Raw genomic sequence first — 24,599 nt, forward strand, 5'->3', positions numbered from 1 at the left:
CCGATATTAATAACAACATGTGGAACTGAGCTTGGTTCTCTTTAAAATTTTTTTTTTGTAGAACAGGCTTTTTAAATGTTTATTTATTTTGAGAGAGAGAAAAAGAGAGAGGTGGGGGTGAGGGGCAGAGAGAGGGAGGGAGACAGAATCTCAAGTAGGCTCTGCACTGTCCGCTTAGAGCCTGATTCAGGGCTCAAACTCATCAACTGTGAGATTATGACCTGAGCTGAAACCAAGAGTCGGATGCTTAACCTACTGAGCCACCTAGGCACCTTGATTGAGCTTGGTTCTGAAATAAATGTAACACTGTCACTGTAAAATGTACTGGAATGGTTGGAGCCAAACAAAAACAAACAAACAAACAAACAAACAAAACCAAAAAACCAAAAGGAAGGGAGGGGAAGCATGGATTTCTTTGAGACTTGTGTTCTCTTTTGACAATGCCAAGTTATAACCTTTGAGTTGCCCCTTAACCAGCATCCCTAGAGAAAAATTTTTAATCAGCTTATATTCATCAACTTTAACAAATCTTTTTGCAAATGTTTCTCTCAGTAACCATAGGGTACATTGGGAGTAGGCAGGATGCTCAAAATGCCCGAAGCTACCTGGCCAGAGGATACTACCGTATGTTTGATAACTTAACCTTGCCCTGTTTCGTTATTCCAGGACAGCCAAGAGACAAGTTCACATCCCAGCCATATATTTGCAAGTCCAGATCCTACCCACATAATTCAGGCACCTGAATTATAGTCTTATATCTTGTAGTCTTTGAATAAAAGGGATGTAAAAGTAGCTCTTGTAAGCACCATTACTATTCTGTCCAAGGCTGTGCATTACCACATGGTCTGGAAGAGATCATCTTAATTTGGGGGACACAGCTACTTGGCAGTAGATGATATGGCTAATTCTTGAACCCTGCTTTTCAGATTGAATTGCCTGGGGTTGGAACTGACTAGATTTGGCTCATGGAATTCCAGATGCTCTGGTAATTATAGTGCAAGACTAAATTTTCTGTTCTCATTTGTCTTTTTAAAATACTTTCATTCCTCATTTGGTCTCTTTCACCTAGTATTTAGGGGTTATAACTTCTATGAGCAAAATTTAGTTTTAAATGGAAGAAAATGTAGCTCCTGCTGCGATGGTACTAGTTAATCATAAGTTCATAAAAAAGCTAACATACTGGGTCAGAGAGCCAGCATTAAAATTTGATGCGTTTGGGGAAAATAAATTAAAAAGGTCTGGTAGAAAGCTTGCACTCTAGAGCTTTTTATCTGCCGTCTGTCATCTGAGGCATAAACCTGTGCCCTCATGTGCATCCAATTGCAATGTATCTCTTCTATCTAAAGCCAGATAATTACAAGGTTCCATAGTCCCTTGGCAGATTGAATAAAGGGTTACTTTAATTTCTTAGACTCTAGATGTATTTTGTGTTCTGTAAAGCTACTGTACACAGTTCTGTAGTAAGGCCGATTGTAAGCATTGTTTAAATTAATATTTCTGTTTAGCTCATAATAACCCAAGGCTGGCTCAAGAGCACATAGTGTGTGGTTACCTTTAGGATGTAAGATGACTTTGTTGATTTTGCTCATTATCATCTTCATTAAGAAGTATCACATACAAATTGAGTAGTAGACACTCATTAGATGTTTGTGGCCCAGCATAAGGGACATGTTGTCATCTAAACAACGATTCAGTGAGAAGACCCATAACTCATTGCCATTATCAGCACAAGAGAAGTACGTTGTAGAGCAGTGATAAATGTAGTGGCAAGGAGAGAAAATTGCTTCTTTAGCTAAGGGACATTTTCTATCACTGTTCTGATTAATCAGGGAGTCATTAGGAAAAGGTTTGAGTTTCAAAAGGGAAGAAGATGGCTTTGCGACCAAGTTTTTAAAAATCAGGGATAGGAAGGTAGGGGTTGTTTAGCAAGCTTCTGTGGTGAAAGCTTGGAGCATGAGGGCCAGGCTGTTTTGCAAGAACTGTGAGGGTTAACTTGGAGGTAAAACAATACTTCTGTAAGATATGACAAAGAACAATACCTCAGCTGCTGTTTGCCCTTTTACACATAATTCAAGACCAGTTTTTAAAAATTGAGTAATGTATAGAATTGTTGAATCATTATGTTGTACAACTGAAACCAACAGAACACTGTTAATTATACTTCAATTAAAAGAAGAAATTATAGTAATTTCTTTATTTAAATAATTAAATAATTTAAAATAACATTATGGAGAGCACTAAATATACTCAACTGACATATGAAAGAATAAAGTAGAGTTGCAAAGCACTCTGTGGATGTTCAATAACTACTACTTTATGGTGGTAAATGCAATCAGAATAATTTAAGGGCTGGTAAGTACAAGGGATGACAAAAGATTAATGTAATTCCCATTGTTTCTCTTTCAGAAGGGAAGAGTGTGGGATGACAGGCCGCTAGCTTCAAGTCTAGATAGAGATCAGTCAGGCGAGCATTGGCAAAGGGTACATTTTTAGCTTTGCTGAAGAAGGAACAAGGTGAAATGTTCTTACCACGTAAGCTAGACTATTTAAACGGTTATTTTTTAAGGATTTGGCAACCAAATACACCTATTTTAACTGTTCTTTTTTGATGCGTTTTGAAAAATCTCTACACACGTATATCCACTACCAAAATCAAGATACGGAACGTTTCCATGGCCCCAAATTGTTGCGCTTTTTCCTAGTCAGTCCCCTATTTATCACTGTCCCCAGGCAACTACTTACCAACTTTCTGTCACTATAGGTTAGATTTGCTTGTTTTTATTGTTTACTTGTGTGTGAGAGAGAGAAGAGCATGTGGATAAGCAGGGGAGGGGCAGAGAGAGAGAGGGAGAGAGAGAATCCCAATCAGGCTCCATGCTGTCAGCACAGAGCCCAATATGGGGCTTGATCTCATGAACTGCGAGATCATGACCTGAGGCCAAATCAAGAGTCAGATGCTGAAGTGAATGAGCCACCCAGGCACTCCTAGATTTGCCTTATTAAAGAGTTTCAGGGGGAGGAGAGTTAAGATGGTAGAGCGGTATGGGGACCTGAGCATGTCTCATCCCTGAAACACAGCTAGGTCAGCATCAAACCATTTTGAACACCTAGAAAATTGATCTAAGGATTAATGCAAGAATCTGCATAATTTGAGCCCGAGAACTTGACAGGTACATGGTATGGAGAGGTGAATTGGGGGAGAGAAAAGTTGCGGAGCCCCGGTGGGTAGGGAGCTGTTTTTGCAGAGAAAGGACAGAGAGAGGAAGAGAAAGGGGGAGAGTGCAGCATATCAGGATTTTGCAAGAAAAGCACTCCTCACAAAAGTAGCTGAAGAGTGAAAACACTTGCAGGAGACTGGACAAAACATCTGTTCCCCAAAACCATTGGTGGAGAGAAAGGAGAGGGTTTCAGTACCACCAGGACTCTATACAGTGGAGCACAGAGTCTGAAGATTCAGAGCTCAGTGCCTGTCAGTGCTCTGGTGAGGAAGTAGGGTGAAACCCCAGGAGCAGGCACTGTGGTCTGAAGAGTCCATGTGCCACACAGGGAGAAGCAGTTCCCCTGCTTGGAGAGCATTTGGTAGAGGCCATATGGGCTCCCTGCAGGCAAAAGTCCCAGTGGACCCCAGAGAGCTGCCACGTTTACTGATACAGGAACAAAGACACTAGAGTGCAGCAAAACCTGGTGCTGGTGTTGTGATTTACCATGAACTCTGAGCCTCTGCCACTGCACAATCATGTGAACATTTTCTGGGACAAGCTGGCACCTGGCCATTGCTTGGTGAGACCCTCCCCCAGAGAATCAGCATGGGTCCAGGCCACAGGGGGTTTTGAAACACAGTTCAATCTGAGTGAGATAAAACTCTGGAGGGAGGTGCCACATGGCAGGTAGCTTGGACACAGACAGGGTAAAGGCGGAGAGTGGATGGAAGCCTGAGACAAAGGAGAGGTGCTTGATTGCGTGTCTGCGAGGGCACAAAATTCCCGTGCCAGAGACTAGAGAGCTGGGTGAAGCCAATTTCACTTCTAGTGCCCGCCTGCACCCTCCAGGCACATCCCCCAGAAGACCAGCACAAATCTCTTTTACCTGCTTAGTCTATGGATCTTAGTCTATGTCCTGCAAAGTTTCAGTTCTAGGGGAAAATGGATGTAACTTCATTCGGGTTTCATTCTGTTTTTTGTTTCTCCATTCATTTTCTTTGCTTCTGTTTTTGTTTATGTTGTTTTCTTTTTGCTTCCTTTTTTTCTCTTCCTTGGATACAGAAAAAGCATTTTTTTAAACTTAAATTTTTTTTAAATTTTATTTTATTCTATTTTATTATTTAAATTTTTTTTTAATTTTCAAAATTTTTTCACTTTTTTTCCCTTTCTCTTTTTTTCTCCTTTCTGTCAAGCTTCTCTCAACAAACAGATTGAAACACACCTAGGATCTAGCTTCCTTTATTTGACTGCTTTGTTTTTAATTTTTTAATTTTAGTTTTCTATTTTATTAATTTTTTGTTATTCCTCCAAAATGACAAGACGGAGGAATTCAGCCCAAAAGAGAGAAGAGGAAGAAATGACAGCTGGGGATTTAATCAATGCAGATATAAATAAGATCTCTGAACTAGAATTTAAAACCACCATTATAAGAATATTAGCGGAGGTTGAAAAAAAGCATAGAAGACACCACAGAATTCCTTTCTGCAGAGATAAAAGAACTAAAATCTAGTCAGGCTGAAATTAAAAATTGCTATAACCAAGATACAGTCTTGAATGGGTGTTGGGATGACAAGGATGGATGGTGCAGAGTGGTGAATCAATGATACAGAAAATAAAATTAGGGAAAATAATGAAGCAGAAAAAGAGAGGGGAAACACAGGCAAAAGATCACGATACAAGACTTAGAGAACTCAGCAACTTATTAAAGAGAAATCACATTTGTATCATAGGAGTCCCAGAAGAAGAGAAGGAAAAGGGGCAGAAGGCTTATGGGAGCAAATTATAGTTGAACGTGTTCCTAATCTGGGGAAGGACATAGACATCAAAATTCATGAAGCACAGAGAACTCCCATTAGATTCAACAAAAACCAACCCTTATCAAGGCATATCATAGTCAAATTCACAAAATACACAGATAAGGAAAGAATCATGAAAGCAGCCAAGGAGAAAAACTCCTTAACTTACAAGGGAAGACAGATTAGGTTTGCAGCAGATCTGTCCACAGAACCTTGGCAGGCCAGAAAGGAGTGGCAGGATATATTCAACGTGCTGAATTGGAAAAATATGCAGCCAACAATTCTTCATCCAGCAAGGCTGTCATCCAGAATAGAAGGAGAGATAAAGAGTTTTCCAGACAAACAAAAGGAGTTTGTGATCACTAAACTGGCCCTGTGAGAAATTTTAAGGGAGTCTCTCTGAATGGAGAAAAAAACTAAACAAAACAAAAAAAGACCAAAAGCAACAAAGACTAGAAAGGACCACAGAACATGACCAAAAACACCAACTCTATAGGCAGCACGATGGCACTAAATTTATGTCTTTCAGTAACCACTCTAAATGTATATGGATTAAATGCTTGAATCAAAGACATAGGGTATCAGAATGGATAAAAAACCAAGACCCATTGGGAGGCCTGGGTGGCTCAGTCAGTTAAGTGTCCAACTTTGGGTCAGGTCATGATCTCATGGTTTGTGAGTTCGAGCCCTACATTGGGCTTTCTGCTGTCAGCGTGGAACCCATTTTGATTGTTCTGTCCCCCTTCTCTCTGCCCCTTCCCAGCTTGCACTCTGTTTCTCTCCAAATAAATAAATAAACTTAAAAAAAAAAAAAGACTTATCTGTACGCTGCCTATAGGAGACTCATTTTAGACCTAAAGACACCTTCAGATTGAAAGTAAGGGGATGGAGAACCATCTATCATGCTAATGGAAATCAAAAGAAAGCTTATATCAGGCAAACTACGTTTTAAAACAAAGACTGTAACAAGAGATAAAGAAGGGCATTATATCATAATTAAGGGGTCTATCCACCAAGAAGATCTAACAATTGTAAATATTTATGCTCCCACCTTGGTAGAACTCAAATATATAGATTGATTAATCATGAGCATAAAGAAACTCGTCAATAGTAATACCCTAATAGTAGGGGACTTCAACACCCCACTTAGAGCAATGGACAGATCATCTAAGAAAATCAACAAGGAAACAATAGCTTTGAATGGCACACCGGACCAGATGGACTTAACAGATATCTTCAGAACATTTCATCCTAAAGCAGAATACATTCTTCCCGAGTGCACATGTAACATTATCCAGAACAGGTCACATACTGGGTCACAAATCAGCCCAAAACAAGTACAAAAAGATTAATACCATACCGTGCATATTTTCAGAACAGAATAATATGAAACTTGAAAAAATGTGGAAAGACCACAAATACTTGGAGATTAAAGAACATCCTACTAAAAATGAATGGGTTAACCAAGAAATTAAAGAGGAAATAAAAAAGTGCATGGATGTCAATGACCGTGAAAACACAATAGTCCAAAACCTGTGAGATGCAGCAAAGATGGCCATAAGAAGGAGGTATATAGCAGCCCAAGCCTTGCTAAAGAAAGAAGAAAGGTCTCAAATACACAACCTAACCTTACACCTAAAATAGCTGGAAAAAGAACAGCAAATAAAGTCCCAAACCAGCAGAAGGGAAACAATAAAGATTAGAGCAGAAATCAGTGATACTAAAATTTAAAAATACCAGAAAAGATCAATGAAACCAGAAGCTGGTTCCTTGAAAGAATTAACGAAATTGATAAACCCCTAGCCAGATTGATCAAAAAGAAAAAGGAAAAGACCCAAATAAATAAAATCATGAATGAAAGAGGAGCGATCACAACCAACACCACAGAAATACAAACAATAATAAGAGAATATTATGAGCAATTATATGCCAACAAATTGGGCAATCTGGAAGAAATGGACAAATTCCTAGAAACATATACACTACCAAAACTGAAACAGGAAGAAATAGAAAATTTGAACAGACCCATAACCAGTAAGGAAATAGAGTTAGTAATCAAAAATCTTCCAACAAACAAGAGTCCAGGGCAAGATGGCTTTCCAGGGGGAATTCTACCAAACATTTAAAGAAGAGTTAACACCTATTCTCTTGAAGCTGTTCCAAAAAATAGAAATGGAAGGAAAACTTCCAAACTCATTCCATGAGGCCAGCATTACCTTGATTCCAACACCAAAGACCTCACTAAAAAAAAAAAGAACTACAGGCCAATTTCCTTGATGAGTATGCAACAAGAATATAGCAGAAAGAATACATTGAAAGAATTATTTACCACAATCAAGTGGGATTTATTCCTGGGCTACCAGGGTGGTTAAATATCCTCAAATGAAACAATGATACATCACATTAATGAAAGGAAGGATAAAAACCACATGTTGGAAAAAAGCATTTGACAAAATGTAGCATCCTTTTTTGATTAAAACCCTCAAGAAAGTAGGGATAGAAGGATCATACCTCAACATCATGAAGACCATATGCAAAAGACCCACAGTTAATATCATTCTCAATGGGGAAAAACTGAGAGCTTTCCCCCTAAGGTCAGGAACATGACAGGGATGCCCATTCTCAACACTTTGTTCACGATAGCACTGGAAGTCCTGGCCTCAGCAATCAGACAACAAAAATAAAGGGCATCCAAATTGGCAAGGAAGAAATCAAAGTTTTCCTCTTTGCAGACAACATGATACTCTATGTGAAAAACCCAAAAGACTCCACCAAAAAACTGCTAGAACTGATACATGAATTCAACAAAGTCACAGGATATAAAATCAACATACAGAATTAGGTTGCATTTCTATACACCAATAATGAAGCAGCAGAAAGAGGAATCAAGGAATTGATCCCCTTTACAGTTGCACCAAAAGCCATAAGATACCTAGGAAGAAACCTAACTAACAAGATCTATACACTTAAAACTATAGAAAGCTTATGAGAGAAATTGAAGAAGACACAAAGAAATAGAAAAACATTCCATGTTCATGGATCGGAAGAACAAATATTGTTAAAATGTCTATACTACCGAAAGCAGTCTACACATTCAGTGCAATCCCTGTCAAAATAACCCCAGCATTCTTCACAGGGCTGGAACAAACAGTTCTAAAATTTGTATGGAACCAGAAAAGACCCTGAATAGCCAAAGCAATCCTGAAAAAGAACCAAAGATGGAGGCATCATAATCTCGAATTTCAAGCTGTATCACAAAGCTGTAATCATTTTTTTTTTTTACAGAAAGTGGTTTTTATTTTATTTTATTTTTTTTTATTTTTTTATATATGAAATTTATTGACAAATTGGTTTCCATACAACACCCAGTGCTCATCCCAAAAGGTGCCCTCCTCAATACCCATCACCCACCCGCTCCTCCCTCCCACCCCCCATCAACCCTCAGTTTGTTCTCAGTTTTTAACAGTCTCTTATGCAAAGCTGTAATCATTAAGACAGTATGATACTGGCACAAAAACAGACACATAGATCAACGGAATGGAATAGAGGATCCAGAAATAGACCTACAAATGTATGGCCAAATGTATGCTTTGTATCTTCAACAAAGCAGAAAAGAATACCCAATGGAAAAATGACTGTCCCTTCAGCAAATGGTGTTGGGAAAACTGGACAGCTACATGCAGAAGAATGAACCTGGACCACTTTATTATACCATACACAAAAATGAACTCAAAATGGATGAAAAACCTCAACGTAAGACAGGAAGCCATCACAATTCTAGAGGAGAAAACAGGCAACAACCTCTTTGACCTTGGCCGCAGCAACTTCTTACTAGACATGTCTCCATAGGGAGGGAAACACAAGCAAATATGAACTATTGGGACCTCATGAAGATAAAAAAACTTCTGCATAGAGAGGGAAACATGAGTAAAACTAAAAGGCAACTGATGGAATGGGAGAAGATATTTGCAAATGACATATCAGATAAAGCGTTAGTATCCGAAATCTATAAAGATCTTATCAAACTCATCACCCCAAAATCCCAAATAATCCAGTGAAGAAATGGGCAAAGGACACGAATAGATACTTTTCCAAAGAAGACATCCAGATGGCTAACAGACACATGAAAAAATGCTCAGCCTCACTCATCATCAGGGAAATACAAATGAAAACCACATGAGATATCATCTCACACCTGCCAGAATGCCTAACATTAACAATTCGGGCAACAAGAGATGTTGGCGAGGATGCGGAGAAAGGGGAACCCTTTTGCACTGCTGGTGGGAATGCACACAGGTGCAGACACTCTGGAAAATAGTGTGGAGGTTCCTCAATATATTAAAAATAGAACCACATAAGAGTGAAACCATATGGTATCTGTCTTTCTCTGTATGGGGGAGGGGAAGGAAAAAAAAAAAGAGGTTAGAGTGGGAGAGAGCCAAAGCATAAGAGACTGTTAAAAACTGAGAACAAACTGAGGGTTGATGGGGGGTGGGAGGGAGGGGAGGGTGGGTGATGGGTATTGAGGAGGGCACCTTTTGGGATGAGCACTGGGTGTTGTATGGAAACCAATTTGACAATAAATTTCATATATTGAATAAATAAATAAATAAATAAATAAATAAATAAATAAATAAATAAATAAAAATAGAACTACCCTATGACCCAGCAATGGCACTACTAGGTGTTTATTCAAAGGATACAGGAGTGCTGATTCAAAGGGACCCATGCACCCCAATGTTTACAGCAGTGCTGTCAACAATAGCCAAAGTATGGAAAGAGCCCAGATGTCCACTGACTGATGAATGGATAAAGATGTGGTTTACATGTACAATGCAGTACCACTTGGCAATGAGAAAGAATCAAATCCTGCCATTTGCAATAACGTGGAAGGAACTAGAGGGTATTGTGCTAAGCGAAATAAGTCAGAGAAAGACAGACATCATGTGATTTCACTCACGTGTGGAATTTGAGAAACTCAACAAATGAACATAGGGGAAGGGAAGGAAAAATAAGATACAAACAGAGAGGGAGGCAAACCTTAATAGAGTTAAATACAGAGAACAAACTGAGGTTTGCTGGGTGGGTTAAATGGGTGATGGGCATTAAGGAGGGCATTTGTTGGAATGAGCACTTGGTGTTATATGTAAGTGATGAATCACTAAATTCTACTCCTGATACCACTATTACACTATATGTTAACTAACTTGGATTTAAATAAAATAAAAAAGTTTCACATAAATACAATCATACATATGCACCCTTTTTGTCTAGCATAAGGTTTTTGTCTTTTGCTCAGCATAAAGTTTTTGAGGTTTACCCATGTTGCTGCATGTATGAGTAGTTCATCCCTTTTTGTTTCTGAGTGGTATACCATTGCATAGATATTCCGCAACTTACCTGTTTAGCTGTTGATGAACATATGGGTTCTATAGTAGTATGATTCGGTCACCATAGTTTAATGGGCCTATGCCTCTGGACTGTGAACACTGCAAATTTTTCTTCAGTGGTATAGTTTTTATAAACAATTCTATCTTCGGTGAGACAGAAATGCCATAAGGGACTGGTGTGGGAAAAATGCCCTTCACCCAGTGGTGATAAAGCACTGGAAAAGTCTTTTCCTCTGAGAGTAGGCCTTCATTATGGAGAAGGCTCTGGGCATGTTTCACTGTGATTACTTTTCCCTTTCCCCTGCTGGAGCCATGAGTGAGTCTTTCTTCAATCTTCAGTGTCAGAACCTGTTCAGATTCCTGGACGTAAAGCCTATGAGAGTGTTGGGTCCTGCTAAGACTTGGTGCCCTGAAATTTCTTGGTCTCATACTAGTCCAGGCTTAGTACCCCACAGTTTGTCAAAACTACTTCTAAGTGTTCTTACCAATTTATGTCTTCTGTGGCTTCTGTTCCAGGCAAGCAGATCTTAGGTGAGCCTCTCTGAATGTATCTGTCTCTCTAATTTCAAGGTGGTCGTTTGCCCTGTGACCTCAGTTCTCTCACAGGTCCGAGAAAAGTCTTGCATTTAAGTTTGTCCAGATTGTTCTGGACAAGGATGGGTGTGACAGCTTCTAAATTCTTTCCATGTTGGAGCTGAAACCATAACTCTCCTTCACCTTTATTTTTTTTTGAAATATATTTTCACTAGGTATGTATATGTAATTCTAGGCAGTTTTTTTTTCTTTTAGTGCTTTAAAGGTGTCATTCCGTTGTCTTTAGACTTGAATGGTTTCTCACAAGAAATCTGCATTAATTCTTATTCCTGTTCCTCTGTGTAATGCACGTTTCCCAACCCACCTCTGGCTGAATTTAATACTTTCTATTTTTAACAGTTTTACAGTGATATACCTTCCTGTGGTTTTCCTTTTGTCTATCCTCTTTGGGATTTGTTGATATCTTGGTTTTATAGGTTTATAGTTTACATAATTTTGGAAAAATTTCAGGCATTAATTTTTCAAATAATTTTCTATTCCTCTGCTATCTCTATCCTTTCTGGGACTCCAATTAGCTTCTTAGAACACTTACTATTGTTCCATAGGTCATTGAGTTTCTGTTCATTTTATTTCCAGATTTTGTTCTGCTGGTGCTTCAGTATGGGTAGTCTTTTTTGCTGTATTTTCAAGTTTACCAATATCTTCTGTATTTAATCTACTGATAATCCAATTCAATGAATTTCTTATTTCACCTATTATGTTTTTCATTTGGCTTTTATTTATATTTTCTATTCTCATCATGTTCATGTTTTTCTTTAAAATTTTGATCATGTCGATCATATTTTTTATTGTAATTTTTAAAAAGTTTATTCATTTTGATAGAGAGAGCAAGTGGGAGAGGGGTAGAGAGAGAGGGAGAGAGAGAATCCCAAGCAGGCTCTACACTGTCAGTGCAGAGCCCTATGCAGGGCTGGAACCCCCAAACCATGAGATCATGACCTGAGCCAAAGTTGGACGTTCAACCAACTGAGCCACCTAGACATCAGTTCCATTGCCATTTTAATGTATTTTTATGTTGTTGTTAACATTTTATAATGTTGGTAACTTTAACAGTTTTAAATTTTTTGAATTAACAATTTAATGTTGTTGATTTTACCATCTGTGTTATTTCTTTTGAAAAAAAATATTTAAGTCTATTTTTTTTTATTCCTGAGAGAGAGAGAGACAGCGTGAGCAGGGGACGGACAGAGAAGGAGAGAGACAGAGAGAGAGTGAGAGAGAGAGAGAGAGAGAGAGAGAGAGAGAATCCCAAGCAGGCTCCACACTATCAGCAGAGAGCCCAACATGGGGCTCAAATTCATGAAAACATGAGACCATAACCTGAGCCGAAACTGAGAGTTGATGCTTAACTGACTGAGCCACGCAGGCTCCCCCCATATCTGTTATTTCTTGGTCTCTTTCTTTTTTAAAAAATTAATTTATTTTTAAATTTACATTCAAGTTAGCATATAGTACAGCAATGATTTCAGGAGTAGATTCCTTAATGCCCCTTACCCATTTACCCCCTCCCCCCTCCCACAACCCCTCCAGCAACCCTGTTCTTTCTCCATATTTAAGTCTCTTATGTTTTGTTCCCTCCCTGTTTTTATATTATTTTTGCTTCCCTTCCCTTATGCTCATCTGTTTTGCATCTTAAAGTCCTCATATGAGTGAAGTCATATGATATTTGTCTTTCTCTGACTAATTTTGCTTAGCATAATACCTTCTAGTTCCATCCACATAGTTGCAAATGGCAAGATTTCATTTTTTTTTGATTGCCAAGTAATATTCATTGTGTATATGTACCACATCTTCTTTATCCATTCATCCATCAATGGACATTTGCGCTCTTTCTGTACTTTGGCTATTGTTGATAGTGCTGCTGTAAACACTGGGGTATGTGTGCCCCTTTGAAACACTATACCTGTATCCCTTGGATAAATACCTAGTAGTGCAATTGCTGGGACTTAGGTCTTGGTCTCTTTCTATTAACTGATTCCTTTCCTGGTTATGCATCAAATTTTCTTGCTTCTTCACAGGTCCAGTAGTTTTTTATTGTATGCTGGACAGTGTGAAGTTTACATTGTTGAGTGTTGGATCTAGTTTTATTCTTTTAACGAGTGTTGGGCTTTGTGCTACAATTAGTTTACTCATGGATCAGTTTTATCGTTCAAATCTTATTTTTATTCTTTTTAAGGGACAGATCTAGTTGATGATTTGGCCTCACTTCCAACTAATAATTCTTATGAAGTCTCTAATAAACGATCCTTGTGGTCTCTGAAATATGTTTACTTTGGCTGGTGGGAGCACTTTAATGACTCTTAACCCCATATGAGTTCTAGAAATTTTTTTCTTACTGCTATCTAATAATTCTTTATAAGCAGAATGGATGAATTCAGTGGGGAGAAAGGTGAGTCAGAGGGGAAGAGGGAGAGAGAGAGAGGAGACAGAGACTACTAAATAGAGCAAGAACTAGGGTATGCAGGTAATGTATATTTGCCTGGTTTGGGACCTCTTTTGCTTCACTTTGATACTAAGCACATTCCAGTAAGTTTAGGTACAAACCTTACCTCACCTCCTTACTTCACAAATTTGTCTTAATTGTGAGCTATACCCAGGGCTGCCTCCAATCACGAGGGCTAAATATGTATCTAGCTTTTGTTCTCTGACACTTGTCCTGATATAGCCAGTCAACCAGGAAATTAGCAGGGTTGCTTGAATTTAATGAGGCCTGGATAGAAGATTCTTATATTCTTGATCTCGTGTTCTGCTGTCAAAAGAGTTAGCAATGTTGCTGATGTAAAAACGCACTAAACTAGGTAGTGGACTCCAGATGTCAGGGTTCTAGAACTGGCTCTTTTATTCTCTGTGGGACTGAAAACTCACTTGATCCCTCTAGTTCTCATTGAGTTAGATGATCTTTAGTTCCTTTAATCTCAGATAGCATATGATTCTAATGTGAAACAGAGGTCAGATTTCTGGTATCCTCAGTAACCTCAAATTGGAAAGTAATAAGAAAATATTCTGGGCGTTATGAATCAGGTAGAAGATGACAATTCCTCTTTTTCTTTAGCTGCCAGTGAGCTCAAGTACAAATTGGCTTCTCTGTGCTATAACCTGTAGTATAGGCTCCCGTAGGTGCCATATATGCATCCTGAATTGCTCTTTAGGGTTTTTATCCATCAATTCTAATTTATATTTCACCTGCTCTCATTACTGTTTCTGTCTTTCTCAATTTTATTTTTTGTCTTACTTTGCCGTTTGGATTCCTGTATGTTACTTCAAAATCTTTGAATATAGTGCTGTAGGTGAGAAATTTGAAAATTCTTAAATAAGGAAACAAAGAAAACAGGTGAAATAATATCACAATAATCTTCACTTATTCAGATGTTTATGCATTTAAATATGCAGTTCTCAACACATTTCCGTATGTGTTTTTTCTTAAGATAGCAAATGGATAGCCTACACTAGAAGGTAAGTGGAAAGCTGATCAAGACAGGAAAAATGGCCACGGTAAGAGGTGACCATTTATTTTCTATATTAGTGGGAGAAGGCAAATCCCAAAGGAGGTAGAAACTGCCTTGTATTTCATAGCACATCACATAAGTTGATATTCAGAATGAAGACAGACATCTCAGCAGGGCTAGATTAAATAGTTTTCATTAATGTTATACTTGAGAAGCCAGGGAAAAAGTGCCTTTTGGGGTTGGGATTGAAAGAGTCAAAAAACTTTACTTTTATTACGGTGTGAGTTCACTTCTCACCCAAAACATGGACAATACCTTCTCTTGATTTCCTTGGTAGATATGTTTCTAATGTAATTGGTAAGTTATGGTAACAGAAATACCTTTCATGATCCCTTGCTTTTAGGGGACACAAAGAATGCATTCTGATGTCACAGGTCCTGGGAGGAACGGCTTTTCATAGCAGCCTTCCTGATGTTTGAGGTGTGAACTTTTCATCTCTGCCCTTCATGTGTCAGGCTAAGACTGTCTGATGATTCTGCTTTCCCCAAATCCCACAGCTCTGTGCTGAAATGTGCCAGGTTAGAGACCCTCATCATTGGGTGCAGGTTATTATCGTCTACATACCTAGAGACTCCATCATGAGCGGAGTCTTTGGATCACCTCTCAAAGTGACACCTCTACTCTGCCCGCTTAGTTGAAATGAGAGAGTCCTTTTGTTCTGAGAAAGTCCTTGTTCTGTTCTTGGTTCAAAGACATTGGTTCTAACACTTTATACAATTAGGATGACCTAAGCCTTATCTCAGCCATAGCATTCTCTCAGCCTTGCTTAAAAGAAGGAGAGATATGCTTAGGACAGGAACTCCATCCTGCCTACATCTTTATAAATATTAAACTCTTTTACTTTTTAAAATGGAACTTTTAACTTATTGCATTATTGTAATCTGAGTGCCTCATCTCAGGACACGTGACTGAGACAAAACGCAATAGCAGTGGATTTAGAGGTTTGTTTGGAATATAACTTAATGAGTGTTTGTATTGTGCAATCTGTTTTAGAATCATTCTTCTGTGTGTCAAACTTTAGTTCTTGGGTGATTTTGCCTCTTTGCATTTATTTTTTAATCCTAATTCCTGCCAAGAATAGTGAAATTATATCCTCTTTGTTATAAGAAATGATTAGTCAGTACTATATTATATGTTCTGTCCGTGAAATGGGATCTTTTGGGTTATCATATTCTTGTTTATGTAGAGTTATTTTGCATAAGGTAATCTGAGAGATAAGAATATATATTTTGTAGCATAATAAAAATATTTCAAAATAAAGCTAGGTCAATTTAATTTTTCCTGTGTAATTTAGAAGGAACTTTAGGATTTGTTTTCAGTACTAAGGATATTTTAAACTTTATTTTTCATAGTATTCTTGCAGAAGTTATATGTTCGGGTTAAGAGATTTGAAGGAATATTGTAATCTTTTTAAAAAAGGAAATGTGTTCTGACATTATTTGGGATGGAATACCTTTCTGGGTAGATGTATGAGAAACAGGGAGAAGAGAATGCACTCAGCTGGCACTTGGGAAAGAAATCATTTTCCTTTTCCTGTCTCTGTGGGCAAGGAACATGAGATAAAAATAATCAGAATAAGGTCCTTAGGTAATGAGAATTTATTAGAATCAGGGCACTTACTAATTCAGAGCAAATGAGATCTATAGATCGTTAATTGCAGCTTGGTGTCTTTTATAAGAATGCCTCATGTAGTGAGCACATTGTCCCTTCACTAAATGAATAGTGATTATCAAGGAGATTACTGTGATTTATAAGCTAATTTTCTTCATTTTACTTTACATGTGCCAGATACTGACTCATACAATGGAGAAACAAAACAAGCCTGATTTTTAGAAATTAAATGCTTTATTGATTATTGTTGTTCACACCAGAAAGTTAAAATGTATGGGATTGTGGGGTACATAGCATATAAATTTTTTCAAAAAATGACTTCGCTGCAAGTTTAGATGATAAACTTTGGTTTTGGTGAACTATATTCTTGCCAGAATCTAAAGAGTGCTGCCCAAATGGATTAAATGATATTATTTACAGTTATAAAAGGAGAAATTATTTTCTTAGAAAAAGATTCTACTTTATCCTGAATTGTGCCCTTTTCATCTTAAGTATCACTTCTATATTAATATGCAGAATTAAATATCTTCAGTCTTTATGGAGAAAAAGAGACAGAAACCAAAGTGTGGCAAAGTCATCAGAGAATCTGACTTGCAAACAACATGCTACTCGTTGTTTTTCAATAAATAGCTTTTGGTAGCTTCAGTTACGAAAGGAATCCATTAGATCCTTAAATTATTTCTACACGCAAAGTTAAGTGGAGAATTTACACAATTATTTTGATTGTTTAGAGGCAGTAAAACATTGTGGGCTCTGCAGCTGGATTGCCTGGATTCTGACCACAGCTCTGTCAGCAGGGTATTCGGCCACTTACCTAACTTCTCTGTGCTTGGTTTCTTCACCTATAATATAGGGATGTTAATATCACCTAGCTCATAGGATTAAGTGAGTTAATATTCATAAATTGAAAACTGTGTCAAACACATAATAAGCAATGAATAAGTGCTAGCTGTTACTATCATTTAGGCAAAAGAAGTCTATGTACAGATTCATGGGCTTATTTTGTTGATCAGGAAGTAAATTACTCTGGGAATTTCAACATTTAAAAAACATTTTGGGGGCATCTGGGTGGCTCAGTTCGGTGAGCATCCAACTCATGATTTCTGCTCAGGTCATGATCCCAGGGTCACGAGATTGAGCCCCACGTTGGGCTCTGCATTGTGCGTGGAGCCTGCTTAAGATTCTCTCTCTCTCCCTCTGCCCCTCTCCCCTGCTTGTTCTTGCTCTCTCTCTCTCTCTAAAATAAGAAAAAAAAGCCCACATTTTGAAGCAATCTGTTGATTTATATGTACTGGTGTAGTGAGGGGGGAAATGTGGTGTAGTGAGAAAGGAATGCACCGTTTTTAAAGAAACCTTATATACTTTGAAAGCATACATGTAAGAGGTCACATTCTGGTTTTGTTTCTTGCTGGTGTGTGAACCCAGGAACATTATTTAACCTTATAAAGTCTCACTTTCCCCATCTGTCAAATGAGGGCAATGCTACCTGGCAGTGTTGTGAGGGTTTGCAGTAATAAATGTAGGGTTCTTAGCATGATGCTAGTACATCGTAGGAACCAGACGGTAATTTCGTGGCTCTCTTCTACCAACTTGAGGAATCCCACCTCTTCCAAATCTCTCTCTTGGGGTCAAAGTGAGGAAAGGGAACTGGAGGAAAGTCAATCCACTGCCACTGTTTTTTTGGTTCTTTCTTTCTTCCTTCCTTTCTTTTAATGTTTATTTTTTTTTTGAGAGAGAGAGACAGAGTGTGCGTGGGGGAGGAGCAGAGAGAGAGGGAGACACAGCATCCAAAGCAGGCTCTAGGCTCTGAGCTGTCAGCACAGAGCCCGACGCGGGGTTCGAACTCACGGACCAAGGGATCATGACCTGAGCCGAAGTCGGATGCTTACCGACTGAGCCACCCAGGCGCTTCTTTCTTTCTTTCTTTCTTTCTTTCTTTCTTTCTTTCTTTCTTTCTTTCTTTCTTTCTTTCTTTCTCCCTTCCTTCCTCTTTCTTTCTTTCTTTCTTTCTTTCTTTCTTTCTTTCTTTCTTTCTTTCTCTTTCTTTCTTTCTTTCTCCCTTCCTTCCTTCCTTCCTTCCTTCCTTCCTCTTTCTTTCTTTCTTTCTTTCTTTCTTTCTTTCTTTCTCTCGAAACACTTATGATATATGAGTGTCAAGAGGCATTCCATGGGTAGACCCAGTGAGTCATCCCAGCAGGATCTTAGTGACTGTTGTTAGTGGAATCACCCAGTGCATTGGGGCAGGTACTAGGGTACAAATCCAGGTTCACACAATGTGGAGCTGTTGAGCCAGGATGGAGCATAGCATTTTGAGAGAACATTAGGAAAGAAGAAAATACCAGTCACTTACCTCCTAAGGAGCATGGGTCCCACAGAGGTCAATAATGGGCAAAGTTAGAGATTTGAGTAGGCAGGAGATGTTGCTGACTTACGTCAGTAGGAGTAGAGGCTTAGCCTCAGGGCTGCTATAGAGATTTGGAAGAGCAGCAAGATGAATTCCAATTTCAGAGGTTCCAATACTCTGCTCAGATTATCAAGGAAAAATAAAAAAGATACAAGTGGTGGGGATTAACATTTACCTGCATTTACTATGTGCTGTATACTATGCTAAATTTTCTATATGATAGGGATTTTTATTCTGCATTTTTAAGATAATAAAATTGTGGTTTGGGGAAACAGGAAACTTGCTCACAATAAGAGCTGGCATGGTGGTGGAGCTGAGACCCAAACAAAAGTCTGTCCTATTTAGCCTCTAGATTCTCAGGGATTCTGGAACTGGAGAACAAGGCCTGGACCTAGCTCCTAGATCAAGAATGCTGGTAGAAACTTCATTTTAAGAAGATGGAAGAAACCCACAGATTATACTTAGGCACACCATTAGACAAAGCCACAGGTATAGGGTAACTTGATCATGAGTGAGGGTGATACATTATACCACCTTCTAATTCTAAAGATTAAGGTCAAGGTATATCTGAAAGCCTGGGGCTGGATGAGCCATAAGGAGAGGGCCGGTGATCTCAGTGACAGGAGGAGGGCTGCAGGGAAACAACCTCACAATTCATTCCCATGAACTCCCCCCTTCCCTGCACCTCAGTACAGTACTTTAAATGGTCCCCTGGAGTCAGCAAAGTGCGAAGCATTAATGTACAGCTCTAAGTGCTGTCTAATTTGTTATCATGGAGTGACCAAGTAATATTTATGGTGAGCAACAGGGATCCTGAAATTAGGGGTATAGAGGTATATTGGCAGTGTTTTATGTGAAAATTCTGTTCTCTGAATTTCATTAAAATAAATCATGGCCTGAACATCCTGCTTCTAAGGGAACTAGGAAAATGAAAGGGAATAATATCCCAAGTTGGAAACAGGGCGAAAATAGAGACTTCTCTAAGTTGTTCTAAGTGCTTTACGTTTAACTGCTTTTTTGGGGAGGAGGCACAGGATAGAAACTGTATCTTCCCAGATACTTAAATTACTATATGAAGTTTGGAATTTTGAGGCTTTATAAAGTCAGGATTGATTCCATCAAATGGATTACTGCTTAAGGCTGCTCAAAGGCAAAACATTTTACATCACACTCAATTATTGGATTTCTGAATTTTTTATGTGTATCAGAGGATTTGTTTACTATCAGGGGAAATGGGAAGTAGTTTGGGACCAATTGCATATTCTCTTTAATCATGAAGTCAGTTGCCTGTCTGGTTAAAAAGCAAATCCCTCTTATATACTCTGGGAAGGCCTGGTTGGACCCAGGAATATTTTTACATCAGGCAAGTGTTTTGTTGGATTATAAAGATTTGTGAGTAAGGTTATAGTTAAGTTGAACTTTTAAACAGTCCAAGGATATATTTATCTTATTTCTAGATTGTGTAACAGTGACACATTTTGGAATGGAAGATTTGCTTGCCACCCTCTTCAAACTTTGTTTCCAAAATCTTCTTGTAATGTTTGGTAATATTTACAGTGTCTTATTGGGTTGGACCATCCATACAAACCCAGCTTCATCTAAAACTCTAGGAAATTTTAAACATTTAAAAAAATATTTGTTTATTTTTGAAGGAACCCGACACAGAGTGCAAGTGGGGGAGGGAAAGAAAGAGAGGGAGACACAGAATCCCAAGCAGGCTCCAGGCTCTGAGCTGTTGGCACAGAGCCCAATGTGGGGCTTAAACTCACAAGTCATGAGATCATGACCTGAGCCAAAGTCAGATACTTAACTGACTGAGCCACTCAGGTGCCCCTAGGATTTTTTTTTTTTTTAGAGGCTTACAGTCACACCATCTTAAATGAAACAAAAACAAACATAGAATTGTTTTCATTAAAAACTTTTTCTTCTTTCTTTTCAGGATCTGGCTACATACACACATGACCTTTACGTTTTAATTGGTTGGTTTTAATTGGACAATTACATGGATACATTCTCACTGTAAAAATTCAAATACAGAAGTATATACTTGTCTCTCCTTAAGGCTCATAACCCTAATTAGGCCATCCTTAACTGCTATTAAAGGCTTAATATGTATCAATTTGATTCTTTCAATGTACTGTAATGTATACAAATGTACACAAACAAACACATATACTTTTAAGCTAAACTGGTTGGGTAACAAATTTTCTTCACTTAATATATTTTTGACACATCTTTTGACTGAGATCCACTTAAACTTTGAAAACTGCTGCATGGTATTTAAAAATATAGATGGAGCATAATATAGTTCGCTACTCTTTCTAATTTTTTAATGTTTTCTTATTTTTGAAAGAGAGAGAGACAGAGTGTGAGTGGGGGAGGAGCAGAGAGAGAGAGAGAGGAAGACACAGAATCCGAAGCATGCTTCAGGCTCTGAGCTGTCCGCTCAGAGCCCGATGCGGGGCTCGAACCCACCAACCGTGAGATCATGGCTTGAGCCCGAAGTCAGATGCTTAACAGACTGAGCCACCCAGGAACCCCAATCCACTCTTCTGTTTATGAACATTTAGATTGTTCCTCATCTTCGGGGCGCCTGGGTGGCTCAGTTGGTTGAGCATCTGACTGGTTCAGGTCATGATCTCACACTCCGTGAGTTCGAGCCCTGCGTTGGGCTCTGTGCTGACAGCTCAGAGCCTGGAGCCTGCTTCAGATTCTGTGTCCCCCTCTCTCTCCGCCCCACCCCTGCTTGTACTCTGTCTATCTCTGTCTTTCAAAAATGAATAAACAAAAAAATAAAAAAAAATTGTTCCTTATCTTCTACTCTCCTAAATGAAAGAACAGGATAAGGCCCTGTCCAGAGATCTAAGTGAAAGATTTGTAAGTAACATGCCTGATGGAGAATTTAAAGCAACAATCCTGGGGCGCCTGGGTGGCTCAGTCGGTTAAGCGTCCGACTTCGGCTCCGGTCATGATCTCGTGGTCTGTGAGTTCGAGCCCCGAGTCGGGCTCTGTGCTGACAGCTCAGAGTCTGGAGCCTGTTTCAGATTCTGTGTCTCCCTCTCTCTCTGCCCCTCCCCTGTTCATGCTCTGTCTCTCTCTGTCTCAAAAATAAATAAACATTAAAAAAATTTTTTAAAGCAACAATCCTTAGGATACTCATTGGTTTTGAAAGAATAGAAGACATCACTGAGATCCTTACCACAGAGGTAAAAGTTAAAAAAGATATCAGAGAGGAAGGGTGCAATAAACGAGATTATACACACACACTTGATACAATAAACAGCCGGCTGGAAGAATCAGATGAATGAATTAGTGACCTAGAAGACAAAATAATGGAAAATAAGGAAGCTGAACAAAAGAGAGAAAGAATAATTATGGAAAATGAGATTAGACTTAGGGAATTCAGTTACTCCATCAGACATAAGAACTTTCATAATATAAGTGTCCCAGTGAAGAACAGAGAGAAAAGGGTGCAGAAAATGCATTTGAAGAGATAGTAGCTGATAACTTCCCTAATCTGAAGAAGGAAACAGACATTATAAATAATGTTGAAACACGCACCCTTGAACATACATATTTGTCCAAATATTTCTCCATACCACTGCCAACACGGAATATCATAAATCTTTTAATATTTTGCTAATTTGATGGGCAAAAGGGTAAAAATATTTCCATTTTAGTTACTTGATCCTAACATATTATTACTTTATTTTTTATTTTTTAAAATATAGTTTATTGTTAAATTGGCTAACATACAGTGTGTAGAGTGTGCTCTTGGTTTTTGGGGTAGATTCCCGTCGTTCATCACTTACATACAACAGCCAGTGCTCATCCCAACAAGTGCCCTCCTTGATGCCCCTCACCCATTTTCCCCTCTTCCCTGCCCCCCATCCACCCTCATTTTATTATTGCTTTAATCACAGACTCAATTTGCTAATATTTAACTAGAATTTTTCATCTATCCTTATAAATCAATGTCATATAATTTTATTTAAAAAATTTTGGGAACTGCTTTAGTGATGAGGTTAAACCAAGCTTATGTTATAATTTGACAAGATTTTTTATTTTCCTATCGTCTGGAACTATTTATATATAATACAGAAATATTTTCTCTAAAACTTTCTCTGCCAGGGGACTTTTGTCATGGAAGGTTTTGAAATTTTTTTCATGGTCATCAGTCAATTTATGTTTTTTACATCTTAATAATTCTATTTTGGTAACTAACTTACATAGCTTAGACAATCATTCAAGTCATCTGTATTCCAAATTTATTAGATATAAAGTGATACATTTTATTCCTTTTACAATTTTATTCAGTATTATATCTGTTTCCAGTTATGTCTCATTTCATAGTCTGTGTGTTTGTGTTCTCTTTTTCTTGGCAAATTTTTTTGTTACTTAATTAGCTTTTTCAGAAAACCAATTTTAGGTTTACTGTGGTTATTTTCTTCATTATTTTGGCTTTTTATTAATATTTTTAAATTTACTTTTCATTTTTGAAAGAGTCACACATGCCCATTGTTTAAAGAGTCAAGCAGTTCTATAAGACAAAAGGAACATGAAGCTCCCACCCCCACTTCTATTTCTCACTCTCAAGTGATTTAGATGATTCATTTGGTATTTATCTCCATATCTCTATATAGCATGCTTATATGGTTACTTCTTGATGGGTCAGTTTCAAGCAATATCAACTGACTTACCATCACGTAAGATGGAGAACTAACTCTGTTCAATTACTCCCCATTTCTACCATCCCTCCACTTTCTGACCATGTTTCCCAAGCTCCCAGTTTGTGGTAGTTTCGCTTACATCAATAGTCAGGATTTACGTTATTATGGACGAGTCAGTGGTTTTTGTACTGGCTGACCATTTGAATCTCTTGAGGAGCTTAAAAAAATATTGCTGCCTATTTCGGATTTAATTGATGTAGTTGTAGTTTGGGCTTCTAGAAGTTTAAAAGCTCCTTAGATGATTCTAATGTTCAGCCAAGGTTGAGAACCAAGGAAATGTTATTCACAGCTAATTACTCTAATTTTCCTTGGAGCTAATAATTATCTTGTTTTTATATTTGCTTAATCTTCTATGTTCTTATTCCTAATTCAACCCCAAGCTTCCCTCACTATATTCATGTCTGTCATGTACTCAGCCGGTTTCATCTTCTTGAAGATCTCACTCAGGGAGTTTTCAGGACAGTACTCGGCTTGACTAGTTTTCTTTAGGCTGCGCCAAGTGGTCATCTCAGTACCTCATTCCACCATTCTCCTGGGACTTCCCGTCTCTTCTCTTGTGTTCATGCCTGTTTACCTGGAATCTGTGTTGTCTTTCCTCTTGGTTTTCTTTTTTTAAAAAAATTTTTTTTCAACGTTTATTTATTTTCGGGACAGAGAGAGACAGAGCATGAACGGGGGAGGGGCAGAGAGAGAGGGAGAGACAGAATCAGAAACAGGTTCCAGGCTCTGAGCCATCAGCCCAGAGCCTGACGCGGGGCTCGAACTCACGGACCGCGAGATCGTGACCTGGCTGAAGTCGGAGGCTTAACCGACTGCGCCACCCAGGCGCCCCTCCTCTTGGTTTTCTACCTAATTATGGTACATCACCTCTCTCAATAACTTCCATACAGAGACAAGTTCATAGAAGGTGAATTTTTAGAAATTATCTTTATAATAATAGTTTAGGTGGCTATATAGAAATGTTGTTTGGAGATCATTTTCTTCAGAATTTGCAATAAAATGCCTCATTGTCCTCTCATTTCCACCCATGCGACTGAGAAGTCTAATGTTTTTTTATGAGTTCTTTTTTTTTTTCTTTCCCTGAAAACTGAGGATCTTCTCCTTATTCAGTGTTCTCAGATTTCCTGTGAAATATAGATCCTTGGAGAGGATTTTTATCTATTGGTGGGAACTTTCTTTCTGGAAACTTGTGTCTTTCAGTTGTGGGAAGGATTTTTGAGTACTGTTTTTGGTGATTTCTTCCTCTCCATTCACTCTTCTCTCTTCCTGGAACTCCTTTTAGTAGGATTTTAGACTTCCTGGAAGAGTCCTGTGTTTTAATTTCTTTCCCCTTTTCCATCTCTTTGCTTTTTGCTGTGATTTCTGGGA

Source organism: Lynx rufus, unplaced genomic scaffold (genome assembly GCF_022079265.1).
Source record: "Lynx rufus isolate CCGP_SWC_20201006 ecotype Redwood Valley unplaced genomic scaffold, mLynRuf1.p SCAF_14, whole genome shotgun sequence".
Taxonomy (NCBI): Eukaryota; Metazoa; Chordata; class Mammalia; order Carnivora; family Felidae; genus Lynx; species Lynx rufus.